The 14,301-nt window shown below is 36.9% G+C and overlaps 1 protein-coding gene and 1 long non-coding RNA gene across 16 annotated transcripts in view; one reads left to right on the forward strand and one right to left on the reverse strand.

The window, feature by feature from the left end:
- LOC123615195 (uncharacterized) overlaps window positions 1-1,627 on the forward strand; it is a 50,821-nt gene extending 49,194 nt beyond the window's left edge. Inside the window, exon 5 of the long non-coding RNA XR_006722760.2 lies at window positions 205-1,627. This is a non-coding gene — a long non-coding RNA (uncharacterized LOC123615195). The remainder of the gene's footprint in view (window positions 1-204) is intronic.
- MCTP1 (multiple C2 and transmembrane domain containing 1) overlaps window positions 1-14,301 on the reverse strand; it is a 483,190-nt gene that overhangs the window by 431,939 nt on the left and 36,950 nt on the right. The window lies entirely within an intron of this gene.

A 14,301-nucleotide genomic window follows, 5' to 3' on the forward strand; every position in this document is an offset into this window, starting at 1 on the left:
CTATCACACAGTCTCTAGCACATAATATGACTTCACTGACAGAAGTCTCTACTCCTTCCTTAAGTGTGAACCAAGATTCCTGGCACCATTGTAAACTCTGGGATGAACATTCCTTTGTACACTTAGGGTAAGACTAATCAACCAAATTAAACAGACTTTTGAAGTACTAAATGGTATTATCTGCTCTTTTTTTTTTTTTCCCAGAATCCATTTGAAAAGCAAACCACACAGGCACTTCAGAAGTATCCAACATTCATGAAGATGAAAGTTGTCAACTCCTTCATTATGGACAGAGAAACCTAATACTTTCTACAGCCTTGAAAAACAGTACCTAGTATCTCCAATAATCCAGACCAAAATTCTTCCTCTTCGTGCCCCATGGCAGAGATTAAAGTGCCTGGAAATTCCTGTTTCCCTGGAGCAGCCCTTAACCAATGAGTGCCCAAGGGATGGGGGAATATGGTCATACCAGCTCCCCTGTCCTGAACCAGACACTCCAGGGTGTGACCTGTGTTGTCTCCAGGGCCTTCTCCCTAAAAGACTCATCCTGCTACTGTCCTGAGACTTTGCTTGATATCATGTCCTTGCTGGGCTTGCTTCCTTTCTGGTCCTGCCTTTCCAACCTCCTATCAGGTTTCCCGAGCAAACTTCCGAATAAATCACATTCATAGAAACAAATCCTTTCAAAGTCAGCTTCTAGGGAGCCCAGCCTAAAAAGGACATCCATTCTGGGACACCTCTGGGCCAAAACAGGGGGCTGTGCCCATTCATTCAAGGGAACGGTAATAACTATCTAGTGACAGATATGAACAATCCACAGACAGGTAACAGAGTCCAGCTGGCCTCACTCACATGTGATAAGAATCATAAAACTGACCTATACCTGTATTTACTCTATGCCAGGCACAACTCAATGTTTTACCCACATTAACCAATTTAATCTCACAACAACTTCATGAAAGGTGGGTATTATATATTATATATATATATTTTTTTAAACCAAAGAGGTTAAGTGACTTGCCCAAGTTTACACAGCTATTAAGTGGCAGACCTGGAATTCAGGCCTTCAGAGGATATGCTTTAACCTCCAGGCCAGACATCCTCTTAGCTAAGTACATTAATTTGGCCATTTGATGGAAAACAGATCCTATTTAATAATTTCCAACGGGGTCAGTAGTATTTTAAAGGTGAAAAACTTATTAGCAGAATATTTAAGCTATAATTTAAATTTTATTTTAATATGACATCTTTATAAACTTGCATCCTAAAATTACTTACACGCACATGAGTATGACTTCCTTTTTCTTTAACTGCATAACGAATTTTCCAAATTGACTCTTAATTTTTGTTTTCGAGGTACATATCTGCTCCTTACTTTTCTACTAGATTAAATGACTAGAACTACTTAATTTTTAGTTCCCAATAAAATGTTGTAATACCATAATATACTATGGGCAATACTTGACATCCTGGGTGAAAAGATTTCACTTCAATAAATATAATGATATTGCCTCAACTCAAAAGGTATCTTTGAGGAGATTTTGTATTCTGTTAATCAGTGACATCCTAGGGGAAAGAATGTAACGTTTTTCTGAAAACATCTTGGTAATAAAATGCCATGAAATAAAGAATCCAGATACATCACAAAAGTCCTATGTCATCATTGTAAATGTTTGGACTGTTATCATTTAGTATTGCCTCAGAAGAAACTGACAATTTTATAATGTAACAGTACCAAGCATCTTCAGACAAAAGTGCAGGACTTAGGTCTAAAGAGCACACCAAGTGTGCGTGTCAGGTGAGTCATCTATGTCCAAAATCCACAGCTAAAATCACCATGAAGAAGTAGATGGCATAAATCCAGCCGTTCTTATTCCTATACTCATTTGTCAGGAATTGCAAGGAAACAGAATGATAAAAATGAGAGGAAAAGTAAGAAAAATGCCAAAGACAAACCAGCAAAGCATAGTTGTATGAAATGCTACTTTATTACAACAGTTCCAAATCCAAGGAGGGCAGCACATCCCTTGGGTGCATCTGGAGGTAATAAGGATAGTTGTGATTAAGTATTTAGATGTGGGTGTGTATAATTTTACTGTTGATTGCGTTTCTCTTATTTCTCCTTTATAACAGAGTAAGAACATTATATTAATTTTTGAAGCTATAAATTTTAACATATTAATAAGTGAGTCATTACAAACTGTTTATTTTAAAAAGGAAGACATTTTCTGATAGAACTGAGAACCTCTGCTTTATAATAATCACAAGTGCAGAAAACACTCCACAAAATGACCAGTTTCTACAAAATTGGATGGAACTGTAGTGGCGTCATCCAAGGACATCTGTCTGGTGCATGAATTTCCTTTGCAACGTCCCCAGTCACGTGTCCTCTCCCTGACCACCTCTTTGATTCCAATGTTTAAAATAAAAGGCTCAAGTCTTTAACTTCTCAGTTGAGAATTTTCAGCTTCCTATTTGCCATATATAAATTAGCATGTGCATCAGAACATGTTGCTGGATGATGGGGAACATATTAAAAGGCTTTTGCTGGAAACAGAATATACATTAAAATCTGAACATTAAACCAGTCAACTACAGGGGGTTTTTTAGCTTAAGAGAAGAATCTTTTCCTCATTTCTCAGATAAATGTGCAAAAATAGCTCCTAGGCATCTCAGACCAGTGGACAAATGCAGCTTTTACATGGTAACGTTCCCTCTGCATTCTCTATGGACTCAGCCTACTATTAATAACACCTAATGGCTATATATTTGCTGCTATTTTTAAAAGATCCTTATAAAAATATGACAGTTGAAAGATAATTTATTCATTACATGATATACATATAAATAGATATATCTATATATATAAAAATATATGCATACACACACACACACACACACACACACACACACATTGTCCTACACTATTCATTAGCTCTCAGCATTGCATAGTGGTAAATGGTCCAAGTTCCAAGTGAGAACCAATGCTTTATCCTTGCACTTCACTTTAGATTTCCATGAAGAGTTCACAGTGATTGCTGCTGCCTTCCATGCTGTTCTCTTCTGGAAACCTGTGCCTTGTTCTGTTCCTGGGGCTTATTTCATTTTTCTTGTGTCTATGGGAACCTCCCTTTCCAGCGTCTCCTCCACTCTCCATCTCCTTTCCACCCTCCCTCTTTTCTCCACCCCTTTTTCCTGGCCAGAGTCTGGGCCTGAGGTATATTTATTATTAATGGGTTCGCGTTTATTTGTTGTCTTCAGGAAAATATGTTACGTAGATTCGAGTAGAATGTCACAACTCTGTCATTTTTAAAACTGTTTAAGTGAAAGAAAAATTCCTCTTTTCAGTTATCACCTCCTGCCTTGAAAAAACATTCCTGTCCACTAAAGCAACACCAAAGAACACTCTGTCGGTGGCCACACCAGAACCAACAGCATGAGAATCTCTGTGTGACACATGCAGGCTGTGTCTTCCTCAGAGTGATTTCGGCCAGTGGCCCATATGCCCACAGCAAATGCTTCCTGTAGTAACTCTCCCTATTAGCTAATCTCTCCCTCACCATGTACCACACCCTCAAAGACACCTCTTTTTTAAACTCAACAACTATTGGGGCCTCCTCACTCTACTTGCCATGAGGATTTTGTTAAGTTCTACAGATTTGGGATTTTTTTTTTTATTTGCGAATTGTGTAAATATTTAGTGTGAAGAAAAAGGTAAATTCCCCACAACACACAAATTTCAAATATCCACCGAAATCTAGTAACTTGCTATTAAACAGCAATTTCACTGCAAACTATGCTGATTTAAAGATGAATTTGAAGCAAAGAAAGAGATCAATGTGAGGTAATTTTCCACATGAGGTCATCAAGAAAGAACACTTCATTTTCTGAGACTCTGGACAAAATGACTATGTAAGTCTGGACTAGAAAATACAATGGAATTTTAGACTATTCAAAACAGAAGAGATTAGATAACTGTAAGGAGAGAGATTCTGGACTGAAGGTGGCTAAGATTCCTTCTATGTTTTTTCTGCATCCTGAACAGACTCTGACAGGCCCATAAAGCCTCAGAGGCCACAGGGAAGGACTTGATGCATTTCTTTAGTTTTAGGGGGGAAAAAAGAAATTGAAAGCTCAAATTATGGTGAAACTGGTCAATTCGAGCTCAGATTTGAATTTGCCCATGTCTCACGGGAGTGGCCTACTATTTCACTGTGGCACCACCCAATTCTCCTTTCTTCTCAGCTCTTTTCTTTGCTCCTCATGCCCAACCTCTCAGGTAAAGCAGAGCAGAGATGGTGGCTTTCTTCTTACATGAGAACCTCTTAAAGTTATGCTCTGAATAATGGTTACTATTAGTAAAGGAACAGCGGGTTCTGTGTATAGATGTTCTAGTCGGGTATACACAGAAGGCTGAGAGCATTTTTCTCTGAGTACTGAGAGATCCACTCACCACCCCTTTCCAAATGGAACTGAGGACAAAGCTTAGAAAGTTAATAGTTTCCAGAATTTAGAAAAGGAAAAGCAAAAAGGAGAAGATGCAAGCAGCCAAAGAGAGATCAGATTCCCATCTGTGACAGACTTTGCATTAGCTAAAAGGCAAATTAATGGGAATGATAAAAAATTTATACCATCTTGTAGAATCTGTGCAATTATTTAAGAACAACACTATTTTCTTTCTGCTCATGGGCTGTGTCTCTATAGCTTTCCAAAGACAGAGGGCTTAATGAAAGGATACCATTTTGTAATATACATTATACTATTTTTCTTCACTATGGCATTCTCTTATATTAACACTATAAATTAATAAGTCTTTGTTTCAAAAAAAGTATGCCAAGAGTTTATCAAATTGTAAGAAAACAATGAAGTAAAAGGCATGCCTCTACCCTCAAGAAACTTATGATCTAGTTGGATGGAAAAATCAATGCATGCTTGAAGAGTTCAAAAGAAGGCAAGATCACACCATTATTCAAGTAAATACTTAATTAAAATATACTATATATAAGACACTATAATAAGTACCTTTTCAGCTGTCCCTGCTCTCTAAAAGTTTCTGATCTAGTGAGACAGAAAAGATATATATACAGATAACACTAAGAGTAAGTAAATTATAAGAAATTGCTAATATATAGTAGTTCAAACAAAAAGCTATAAACATTGAAATAGTTTCTTCCCCTCTCTTCCCAAGGAGAATTTGTTTACAAAGAGAAGATTAAGTTTCTCTCTTTCTCTTCCTCTCTTAGGAATAGAGGGTTCAACATTTACATAAGTTCTCAGATTCAAGTTTTTGCAGTTGCTCACCTACAGGTCAGACCCCAGTATATGTTGGGTGACTTCTGACTTTCATCCCCCAAGAAGGGGAAACTGTTAAGGAAAGGGAAACCAGCATAGTTATTGCTATAAGTAATAATAATCTGTCCTTGCCTCAGAAAGTAAATACTATTATTGTGTTTACTAATAAATACAGATATTTAAAACCCATTCGTGGCATAATTACACATTCTACAAATACTAAAAAGATGTTGAGAGAATATTATGAATGACAGTTCCAATCAAAACTGACAACTTAAGTGGACAATTTCCTTGAAAGACACAAACTACTAAAGCTTTCAAAAAGAAACAGATAACCTGAATAGCTCCATAGCTAGTAAATTAGATGAATTTGCCAAAACTTTCCCACAAACAAAACTCAAGGCACAGATGACTTCACTGGTGAATTCTAACATTAAAGAAAAAATAAAATGAATTCTACACAAACTCTTCTAAAAAAAAACTGAGGAGGAGAAAGTACTTCCCAACTAATTATAAAGGCCAACATTTCCCTGATATCAAACCAGACAAAAGTATTACAAGAAAAAAAAAAAAAACTACAGACCAGTATGCCTCATGAGCATAGATGCAAAAGTTTGAAACAGTATTTTAGCATATCAAATCCAACAACATACAAAAATCAATACATCAAGTGTGGCTCTCCCCAGGAATACAAAGTTGTTTTGACATTTTAAAAAAGCAAACAGTATAATTCACTATATTAATAAACTCAAAGAGAAAACCCATATGATAATTTCAATGGCTGCCCAAAAAGCATCTGACCAAAATCCAACAAGTTTCTCCTGATAAAAAATAAAAAGAAACTCCCTCAACTTGATATATGGGAGAGAAAGAAAGAGAGAAAGAGAGGGAGGAAGGGAGGAAGACAGAAAAATAGAAAGAGAAAGAAAGAGAAAGAAAAAGAGAGAAAGAAAGAAACGACTTTACAGCTAACATCATAATGATGAAAAACTAAATGCTTTCCCCCTATGACCAGGATTAATACAAGATGTTCACTCTCATGATTTTTATTTAGTATTTTGCTGAAAGTTCATGTCAGCACAATAAAAAAAGAAAAGGCATCTAGAGTGAGTGGAAAGGAAGAAGCAAAATTGTTTTTATTCACAGATTACGTAATTGTCTATGAAGAAAATCCAATAAATCTACAGAAAAACTATGAGATCTAATATATGAATTTAGCAAAGTTTTAGGATACAACATCAAAATACAAAAATCTATTGTCTTCATATATTCTCAACAAGAGCAAAACGAAATTTAAAGAGAATAATAGTACAAACAACAACCTCAAAAATACAGAATATTTAGATATAAATCTGAGAAGAGAAGAGCAAGACCTGAATACTGAAAGCTGTAATGCAATGCTGAGAGATATTAAAAATCCGTTTAGTCCGTTAGAAGACTCAGTGTTGTTAAGAATTCTCCCCAAATTGCTCTAGAGATTTAACACAACCCAATCAAAATACCAGCAGAAATTTGTTATAGAAATTGACAAACTAAATCTGAAACTCACAGCAAAATGCAAAGGACTTACAATAGCCAAAACAACTTGGAAAAAGAGGAAAAAAGTTAAACGACCAACACTGTCTGATTTCAAGACTTAACATAAGATTACCATATTCAAGACAATATAGCATTGGTATAAAAATAGAGACACATAGATCAACGGAATAAAATAGCAAGTCCAAAAATAGACCCACACTCCCAAGGAAAACTACTATGGGAGGAGGAAAGGTAATTCAATCCAGAAAGCAAAATCTTTCAGTCAATGGTACTGCAACAATTGGATACCCATATGCAAAATAAGGAACTTCATTTCACACCTTGTACATACAATATCACAAAATTAACTAGAAATTAGTCAAAGGCCTAAATGTAGAAAATGTAGAATCTAAAACTGTAAAACTTGTAGAAGAAAACATAGGATAAAATCTTTGCAAACTTGGGTCAGGCAAAAATTTCACAGCTACAACCATCAACAAAAACATGATACATAAAATGTTTTTAAATTGATATATTGGACCTTATCAAAATTAAAACTTTCACTCTTCGAAATACGATTTTAAAAGAATGAAAAGACAAACTACATACTGGGGAGAACCATTTGCAATTCATATATCTGATCAAGGACTTGATTCAGAACAAATAAAGAACCCTCAAAACTCAACAGAAGTTTTTTAATCTGATTTAAAAAAAAAAAAAAAGTGGGCAAAAGATTTGAACAGACACTTGACCAGAAAAGATATATGGATGGCAAATAAGCATATGTAAAGATGCTCAACATCATTTATCTTTAGAGAAATGCAAATTAAAACCATGAGATATCACTAGACACCTATTAGAGTGGCTAAAATTTAAGACTGACCAAACCAACTGTTGATGAGGACGTGGAGGAGCTGGAACTCTCACGCGTTGCTGGTGGGAATGAAAAATGTTAAAACCGCTTTGGAAAACAGTTTGATAATGTCTTAAAAAATTAAACACACTTACCATATTATCCAATCATTTCATTACCAGGCATTTAGCCAAAAGAACTGAAAGCTTATGTCTATACAAAGGTGTGTATCTGAATGTCCACAGCAGCTATATTTACAACAGCTAAAATCTGGACACAACCCAATGTCCATCAAAAAGTGAATGAACAAACAAGCTGTTGGATATCCATACAATAGAATACCACTTGCAATAAAGAGAAATAAATGATTGATATGCAATGTGGATGAATCTCAAATAATCATGCTAAGTGAAAGAAGCCAGAAAAAAAAAAAGGAAAAAAAAATATCTTCTTAGCAGCCAATAAGGGGGAAAAACAGCTACTAAGTAAAATTCCAAAGTATTTATTATAAATGCAAACATTTCAATCACATAGTTATTTTATATAAACATGCAAAATAAGCTGGTTGATTTTTTAACAACATCCTCTAGTAAAAAAAAAAAAAAAAAGTAAAAACAGAACATGATTCCTTCTAGCTGTAAAGCAGTCCAGGGTCTTATCCAGAGTTAAAGATATAGATAGTTCTTACTACTTGACTAATAGACTTGAAAGTTCTCCAGACCTTGGAAATACAACTGATCATTTATCACTTATATTGCAACAGCAATTTGACTCAGATTTGAATAAACACGTTAACTTCTTGTTTATACAAACATTTTGCCTCCCTTTTTGAGACTTCTAATTTCAAGAGGTTTGATATAATCTACAAGGACAGCCGTGGTCATGTTTCAGCAAGAGCTCTTTACTCAATTTGTGAGCTGCATCAGAGTCTTACGAGGAGCTGATTAAACAGGCAGATACATGGGTCCCATGCGAGCGATACTGCAGTAAGCAGAATTTTAAGATGTCCCCCATGATATCTATGCCCTGGTGTTACTCCCATAATTATGTTACGTGACAAAAGGGATTCTGCACATGTTATTAAGGTTACTACTCAGTTAACTTTAAGACAGATTATCCAAAAGGGCTTAACCAAATCACATAAGCCGTTTAAAAGCAGGAAGTTTCTCTGGCTAGTTGCAGAAGGAAAAGTCAGACAGATTTGTATATGACAGAGGTTGACAGAGGTTCTCTGGCACTGAGATGAAAGGGGCCATATGGCAAGGGCCTGAGAGCTTTAAGGGCTAAGAACAGTCACTAGTCAACAGCAAGACAAAGGGGCCTCAGTCCCACAACCACAAGGGAGTCACTTCTACTAACAACTGGAGGGAGCTTGGAAGTAGATTGTTCCCTTCAGCTTTCAGCTAAGAGCCCAGTCCAGCTGACACCTTGATTTCAACCTTGCAAGACCCTAAGTAGAGAACTCAGGCGAACTACTTCTGACTATAGAACTGTGACATAAGAAATAGGTATTGTTTTATGCTGCTTGATTTGATAATTTGTCATGCAGCAACAGATAATGAATACATCTTTTGAATCAACATCTCTGGAAAGTGGTATCGAAGAATTTAAATATTTATCAACCTCACAATTCATTTTTATACCAAGTAAAAGACCAGTTGAACTAGAAAAACATGATCACCGAAATGAAACATTGTATTTCTGAACTTGTCTCTTAAAGCTTGAGAGTCCAAACCCATTTAAAATTTGAATATAGTTCTTCGTTAATTCCTTGTTAATGACATTTCTCCTTATCACTATGATGAAGGAAACTCTTAAGGTCATTAAATACATCTTCCAGCCTCCAAGCAAGGCAGAATTATGTTCTGGTCAAAATTCATTCATTTTTTTTTTTTAGAAGCTCTTTAGTAAATATGTTTACGCTCAATAATATGATCTAGTGCACAATACCACTTTCTAGTCTGCACATTCTTCCTTTAAAGGCACTCTAAATTCCCTTCAATGTCATTTAAGTCAATTTTCTCTTTACAGACCTTGGAAAAGATAGTTAACAGCTGGCCGTGTTTCTTTTATGTTACATCTTTCATTTCCTATGAGGACTGCTGAGTAGCAATGTGCCCATTCCTAGGAGGTCAATTGTGATTGGTCTGGATTGAGGCTCTATATATTCTTTGCTGATAACTGCATAAAAAGTGGGCATGCAATCCAGCTCTGACCAAAAAGACCTAAAATAAAGCCGGCTGAACGATTGTGGAAAGGATTTTCCTCCTTGGTAAAAAGGGAGATGCACAAAAACATTCACCACTTGTTCCCTACTAAAAATCACACACACACACATATACACACAAATTATGCAGATGCTAAATCAATGTGGTACTCATGTCAGAATTCCTTTGCTCAGCATGAGCTCCATATTAGCATCAGAAAGGTTGGACCACATGTGTATATAACACAACCAGAAACACAAACAGATTGGAACTGCTGGAGTCATCCTGTGCTGACTATGAGAGATGTCCCTGATGTCCTGATGATCCAGATGGGAGATATGAAGTCCCTGAAGACTGATGAGCTGCCAGACTGACTCTGGAACCCCAAAATGCCCCATGAAGTGAGATTTAAAATGGCCTTCTTATGGAAGCCATTTTTAGTTGAGTTGTTTTGTTTTGTTTTGTTTTTTTGATGCTTCCTTATAATCATGTAGTCTAAGCCATTTTCTTATCAAGCAACGTCCCCAGAAAGTTGATAAGAATACTTGGTATGTAGTAGTTATCTGTATTTCCTCTTTTTGGCTGTTCCTTGAACCATAAATCCCAAAGATCCTTTCAGGACCAGCAAAGGTGGCCCTCTGCCAGGTGAGACACCAGACACAGGCAGTCTAGAGGAGGTGGTGAATGCCACCTCTCTGCCTCTTAAAATTTCCCCAGATCCAGCAGGCACCACTGCTGAGCTCAGACTCAAGTTCCCTACAAACACTTTCTGAAAGTGGCTTCAAAATAGGCCTTTAGGAAACAGTAAGTCAGAGCAAACTTGGACTTCACCTAGAAGAGAATAACTCTGGTAGGATGGACCCCAACCCTGTGAGTAAAGGAACTGCCTCCATTTCTCTGGGGGTACCAAGGTAGGGAGCCTGACAGCTCAACCCCTTGTTGACTATTCCCTGCCTACTCCAGAAGCTGTTCCCAGATGTCTCCCAGCAGGAAAACCAGGCTTCCAAGCAAAAGAGATATTCCACTTCATTTTTTTGGCCAACTTCAGTGAACATAAGAGTGGAATACACATGTCAAGCACATAGTAAATGCTCACTAACTCTTTCTGTGATTCATGAATAAAATGTGATGAGAAAATTTTATAATTAGAGTACTTGGTATTTCCTTTCAAAAATTACAGTTTTCCTGCTCTCTGCATCTCTTTCCGATTTACTCTGAAACACTTAGTGGGGTTTGTAGAGATTGGAAGGAAGGTGGATCTGAAAGGCATCACTATGGCAGGCCCACTGGTAAGGTGCAAACAGCCTAAGAAAGTGCAACTGACCTTGGTGAACTTGCCATGGTCCAGAGTCTTGTTCTCAACTCTGCCAGCTCAGAATCCAGCTTTTTTTTGGCACACCACACCTGTAGATTCTGAGCTATGTGAAAAATACTACTGACACGTGGATCTAAACACTCACACTGATATAACCAGTACATTCTCTGTAATAGGCAAATCTATGAAAGGCCAAATAATAAAATCAAATGTAGTTGAATAGGCATGAAATCAGAACAAGGAGAATTTATTGATGATTCAAAATTTTAGAGACACAAGCATCCATCACGTGGTGGGATAGTCACAAGAACTGAAGTTTCCATGCCAGCCTTCTCGAGCAGTTCTTAGCCAGACCCCTCCAAAGTTTCTTTCTCAGACTCTGCCTTTTCCCTCTGTAGGTTTCAGTCTGAGCAATCATCTCCTTTCTAACACGCATGTTATTAATCTTTAAATATTTGGATTCTTCAGTTAGCTTATAGTTAAGTCTTACCAAATCTGGAAGAGTCATTCTGATAAGTTTGTATCTCCGCTTTATGTTGATTTTATACTTTCACTTGGGGGCCAACACTGTCTGCAAGTTTTGGAGTTTAAATGATAATGTGACTTCTAAAAATTTTTCTTAAATTTCTTTTTTGGGGAAATAATTAGGATTATTTATTTTAATGGAGGTACTGGGGATTGAACACAGGACCTTGTGCATGCCAAGTGCACACTCTACCACTGAGCTATACCCCTCCCACTGTGTACAAGTCTTTTGCATAACACCTCATTGTTACTTCCTGAATGCCTCCTAAATTTCAGAAGGAATCATGCACATGTCAAACTGAGGTGGCACTCACATCAATATTCCTTTGCTTAATCCATGCTCCAGCATCATCAGTCTCAGAGAGGTCGGGCCACACATGCGTGTAATACAGGCAGGAAAAGAACTCCAGACATAATTTTTACAACAGAACACATGACAGGGAATCCTGGAACCGTCCATGACCACTATTCCCCTGACACTCACCCCTATGTTTTTCCAGTTAATCCTTAAAAAATACTCCCACTCCCACCCCAACTGCATAGAATTCCTGGGCTATTGGAGATCTCTCAGCCCTCCCTAATCCACCTGTCCTCCACATGGCCACCTGGACACACATGTGAGGATACCACAGATGCACGTGCCAGAAGTCTTGCTCAATACATTATCGATTCCCTTTATTCTCTGAGAGAAAAATTAAAGCAGCCTATTTGATTTCAGTTTACATGTAGCAATGACAGGACTTTCTATCGTTGAGTGCATTATGAAACCTTTTTGGCTGTAATGACATATGCACTTGGGCACCTAAATGCACCACCACCCACCCCCACTAAAAGAAACAAAACAAAACAGGCTTTCTCAAAAACACGAAAAAGTTTTGTTTCAAAGTCTCACTGTTATACAAACATAAGATATAACCTCCTGAAAGAAACATTAAAAAGGCCATTGAGCCCTCCAGTGGCAAAATTATGAAAATGTTTTGATACACATCCAAACACCCTGGAGGACTCTCTTGAAGACAGATGAAAACAGAACAAAGTTGAGTCAGTTTGGGGGTTTGGGGTTTTCAAGTTTCTGGAATTTCTGTAAGCCCCATCAGCCCAGTGAATGATGGGACCATTATCCAAGCACTCCTTTTTTAGGAAAAACTCTCTTCCAGGTCATGCTCGTGATATAAAAGTCCTCATCGGTTTATTTACTGTGTTTCAAGGTTTATTTTCACAGCTGTAGGTTTTAATAGAGTTTAAATAAAGGTGTTGTCACAGACATCTGGTGAGTCTAATTCTAGATTTGAATTACGAGACTTGTGAAAATCAAACATAAAATGCAACCAGTAGTCATGCATAGAAGTCTGTAACCAAAGACCAAATGTTTCAGTTCAGAGACTATCTGTCTTGGGCTAAAGAGGTTTCAGTGATTTTGCTAGTTATTTTCTCTTGCCATCGGCATTTTCCTGCATTGACATACAGAGACTCTTGGGTACCTGTCTACACACACACACAAACACACACACACACACATTCTCTCTCTCTCTCTCTCTCTCTCTCTCTCCTTTCTTCATATTAAGGGGCACATACTGGAAAACATCCTAGGAGGATATTTTATACTATAAATATCATCTATCATATTTTATTCTGAACCAACCAGCTATTTCTTTTTTTTCTTTGTCTTTTTTTGGCATTGTGTTCTCATATACAGATTCTTGGTCAGGTTTCACAAATCCAAGGAGGTGCTATAACATAATATTATACATTTTAAATGATCAAAATAAATAATAAAAGTGAAACAGTTTGAAAAATCAAAATGGTTACATTTATTTCCATGAATTGCAAACCTTAAAACATAATTTCAGAATCACACCTGAAGAACTTTAAATTTAACTGTACCATCATTCAGCTTTAATTTATTCATTTTTTATAAAATTCTATTACGTACATATTATTTACAAGGTGCTGCTCTAGGCACTGCCATAAATTAAGAAAAAAATTAACTAGCTAGAAATCTACTACATATTATCCTCCATATTTATAAACCCTATCTGTGGGAGAGCTGTGCCAAAACCACTAACATCAGCCTTTCTTTATGCACATAAAGATCATTCTCATGTCTCAGTATGACACCTGCTTTCCAGGACAATGTGGTATTTGCAACTCAATTTCTCATGGTCTCCAAAATAAGGACAACGCCATTATTTTTAGAACATTAGAAGTATGCAGAGGAAGATAACCATAGAACCCACTTCCTCATTTCTCTATAGCACAGCAGTCTGAAGAACACTTAGACTTGGAGATTTTGTGAATTCCCAACAGTCAAAAGTCTTAAAAACTGATCTGGATGATCTGACACATCAGACCTCCGCTCCACTTGGGTATCATCCTACTCAAGCTTGCATAGTTCCAAGTCCACATTTTAGCGGGGGGGGGGGGAGCATCTCAAAGAATATTCTTGCATTAGGCCATCAACAATTTCATAAAATTCATACACTTTAATTTGCCCAAAGTTCTCCCTCAGAACACAGTGCTCTTACCAACTTCTGAAGTCATCTTTCCCCAATTTAAATTCCTAAGAAATTTGAAATCTTCTGATTTTAGTA

This window comes from Camelus bactrianus, chromosome 3, assembly GCF_048773025.1.
Source record: "Camelus bactrianus isolate YW-2024 breed Bactrian camel chromosome 3, ASM4877302v1, whole genome shotgun sequence".
In the NCBI taxonomy this organism is placed as follows: Eukaryota; Metazoa; Chordata; class Mammalia; order Artiodactyla; family Camelidae; genus Camelus; species Camelus bactrianus.